We start from the raw sequence: 4,260 nt of genomic DNA, 5'->3' as shown, positions 1-4,260 counted from the left end.
AATAAAAGGACAAGTCTGGAAGGTATGAGTATAAATGGACTTGTCTGGGCAAAAGTACTGTGTGACAAAGCTGATTTCAGACCTCATTACCCATTTTAGCTATCAGCATCATAGTCTGAGGCAGCTTTCATTTTGTTATATATAGCCTTGGGAGAATTTAAATTTAGGAGAAGAATCTTTTTTGACTGGTCTTGATCAGCCATCTCCTTTCAGCCACTGCTTCCACAAGCCCCTCGGAAATGACCAAAAATGCTCATCTGATTGCCTTTTTGTGGGATATTCTTACATAACACAGAAATATGAAAGGGATACTACCTTCAGTGATATAATACATATTTTAATCACAGAATAAGGAATTATTACCCTGCAGCTCTGAGATCAACCTGCAAAATTCTATGTGAGTCCATTGGGGCTAGGTCAAGAAGCATAAAGCACCCCTAACATGCTACTTTTAGAAAACCAGCATGAATACATCACAAATCAGATAGAAAGAGGAGTAACCTAAAAATAAAAGAAAGAATATCATCAAAAGAGAAGAGGTAGATCTCTGAGCTAACAAGAATGACATTTCCATGTTTTTCATCCAAAAATGAAAGAAAAGGAAGGAGAAAAAAGGAAATCGTTCCACATAATGCAACAGCTCCTTAGTTAATGTAAACTGGCGCCAGTTCATTGAAGTCAATGGAGCTACAGTGATATGTACCAGCTGAGGATGGGGTTCTGAGTTTGTAGGCATTTGGCATAGTGCCAGTCTGTCTGCATACAGACTAGTATTGTGTATGTAAACACTGTCTGACTCTCTAAAAATCATATTTTTTAAAAAAAGCTTTATAGTTCTGATGAATTTGTCATGTAAAACTAATCATGGGCTTCCTGTATTCCGTGCCTCCATCCGAGCAGCAGATACTTGCAGTCTTGTATGTGCTCTGGTTTTGCTCACCAAATTCCACCAAGATAAAGGATAGCTCACTCAAAACACAAATCAGAACAGAGCCCAAAAGAACACCTGCTTCCTCTGTCCTGAGTAAAGAAAACTTTAAATTTCATACTGACACAGTTGTGTGAAGGTTAGAATGCTGGTAGGGAGTAAAAGCTGGTGTTTAAGCTGCACCTCACTAGGAACCACCAGGACTTTCAAATCCTCCCCCTCCATCTCTAGTCATTATTTCTTGTCCCCAATGCCACAGATCAATACTTTACTGTTGACCTAGACCAAGCCAAAGCCCCTCCTTCACCGTGGTGAATAAGAGAAGAGTTTGCCCATGTCTTGCCAGCTTACTGCACCTGTTTTGGAAAGGGAAGAGACAGGGTTTAGATCTACTCAATCCCTTTAAAGCTACATTGACGGTCTGGGTTTCCACATGTTTTCCTCTGATATGTCACATCATGTATCTTATCTACCAATCTGCAGTTCAGGATAGGGTTTTGTTCCTCACCAACATAATGCTAAATCTTCAACAATTTTGTTCAAATAGATAAAAGCACATTTTCTGACCTTTTGGATACTTTAGAGATGTTGGTCTTGGGGGCTGCTTACCTCTAAAGCATCCATTTTATTGTCTCTGAGGGAATCACACCAATAAAGGAATAAAAAGCCTTTGGAGTCATGCATTTAACCTATGAACACTCTACACAATCCATACTAGGTGAAAAGAAAACAGAATTATTCAGTTGCCAATTATTCAATCCATTTGTGTGAACACATAAACAAGAGGAAGAAAAAGCACATGTACTTAATTATCTTGGCTCTAAAGGTAGAGTATTTCTCCTTTTGTTTTTCATCCTGTATGGTTCAGGTGACAAGCTGGTGAATCTGAAGAATTGTTCTAGATGAACACTCTGGCAGAGATTGATCCTTGAAATTAGATCCTTGCTGCTGAAGGTTATTACAGGTGCCCATTTGAGACTAGGCATCAGGTAAGGACATGATCAGTCAGGCTTTTGACACAGGAAGCACCATTTTCTTATAGTGGTCCAAGTACATGCAAGTCTTATAAATTGACATAATCTGTAGAAACATCTGAAAACAAAGGTGTTTGGCAGCAGCAAGATCAGACATACGTTCCCAGTCGGACTTGGCTCTTTTTTGTAGCTCCTTTCAGTAGCCTAATTTCATCTGAGGCTCAAAAAGAAAAGAAAAACTTTCAGTTCATTTTATCAATATACTGTAAAAGTATCAGAGATTTCCATAAGGGTATACCATCAAAGGAGAAACAAATCCAAACAAGATCAATAAATCTAATTCTGTATTGACTTTAAATGAGTAGAACAACATTACAGTAAGTCATTAGGATTTATGCCCAAAACTGAGCCTGAAGTTTGATGTACATTAGTTGTTTCAAGATTTGCTTTTTAAGTCACAGTACTTGAAGGAAAGAAAAGCTTTTTAATCCTTATCTGTGTGCCAGATTTAATAAAAACATCTGTAGCACACTCCTAACACAACCACATAAAATATTTGGGTAGAATCTATGCCCACTTAAATATGCTCTGTCATTTATCCAATAAAATGTAATTATGAAAACAACAAATTCACCTGATTCATGAAATATTTACATCTCATTTTAGGACCAAAACAAAACATAATTAATAACTATAAAAACAAGGAGTAGGAAACCACCACTGTTTTGTCATACTTTCATTTGTTGACAGTGGTTTTGGTTAATAAAAAATGTGGCCTGTGAAGAGGAGAAGGGATTGTTTTTGGGGTTTGATTTTTGGTTTGCCTTTTTTGTCACTGTTTGGCTTTTTGTTGTTTGTGTTTTTTTGTTTTGTTTTTTTTTTTTTTCTTTTTTCTTTTCTTTTTTTTTTTTTTTTTTTTTTTTTGAGATCACAGATAGTGATGAGAGAAACAGTTAACAGTAACCAACAAGAGATTTCACCAAGAACTCAAACCAACCAAAACTGAAACATGTTTTGATTGGAAATGAGGAAAAGGAAGTGGATGTTTAGATTCAGATCTAAATTAGGTTTAGATGGTGGTTTGGGGTTTGGTTTCATGACCAAATCAGGGCTAGGGTTCTCGTATAGACCCGGTGGTGATGAAATCTTCTAAACTTGAATCATGTAACCTGAAATCTTGTAACCTGTTGTCTTGAGATTTTGGTCCTCAAGACTGGAAATCTTTTTATAGTTATGGCTTGCTGACTGACACTGCTGTTTTCTATGTTTGGTTTGAGATAGATTCTTGAAATTTATTTTCCTCTGTCACTGTTTTCCATAAGGCATGGAAAGAACTCCATACTGAAAACCTGGCATTTGCAACTGATATTCAAATTGTTTTAATAGAACTTTAACCATTTTGGCCCACAAGCAAAAGAAATACTTTCAGGTTGTCTCAAGGAACATGAGGAAGACAAGTAGCAGAGTATCGACCCTGAACTTCAGGATGGCAGATGTTGCCTGATGTAGGGAACTGATAGGTAGCATCCTGTGGGCAACAGCTCTGAAAGACTAAGGCTGTCTTCAGAGACAGTCTCTTCTCAGCATAAGAAAACTCCACCCCTGTGCTCAGTGTAGCAAGCATGCATATCAGTAGACTAGTGTGGCTAAACTGGGAAATCCTGACAGAGTTCCAATGCAAAGTCATACACAGGAGGTAGAGGCAAGGACAGGCTACAAAGGATGAATGTAGAAGCTGCTCAAGCACATAAGGATAGTTTTAACCAAGCCAAAGCTCAGCTAAAGTCAAAACTAGAAAGGCATGTTAAGAACTATGAGAGCTTCTAGAATCACATCAATAGCAAAAGAAAAAAAAAAAAGCAGTGGGACCACTGCTAAATGGAGCAGACAACTTTTAGCAACAGCAGATGCAGATAAAGCCAAGGTGCTCAATGTTTTCTATGCCTCAGGCTTCACCAAGGTCTATCCAGGCTTTTTACCCACAGACTGGGTTTAAGGATGAGAGAAGTTATAAGTAGTCAAAGAGAAGTCAGGGATATTGTAAGAAATCCTGAGCCTTGTAGCATGGACTTACCAGAAGGGATGGAGGCAAGAGTGCAGAAATCACTGGTGGCATGGCAGGGTCCCACATCATCGATGAAAAGCCATGGAGATCAAGGAATGTCCCCAATGACTGATGAAAGCCAAATGTTTTACCCATCTTCAGAAAGAGTAATTAATGGGAGATTACCTTAAATCCTTCATGCAGTAGGCCCTTTAGTGGAACATTTTACAGGACTCCCTAGGACAACTACACTTCCAGTTCATCTTTATTTTCCATGCTACAGAGCCCTCTTGACTGCACCGATTCTTAAGTCG

Source organism: Leptosomus discolor, chromosome 2 (genome assembly GCF_034619465.1).
Source record: "Leptosomus discolor isolate bLepDis1 chromosome 2, bLepDis1.hap2, whole genome shotgun sequence".
Classification (NCBI taxonomy): Eukaryota; Metazoa; Chordata; class Aves; order Leptosomiformes; family Leptosomidae; genus Leptosomus; species Leptosomus discolor.
This window is presented reverse-complemented; position numbering follows the sequence as displayed.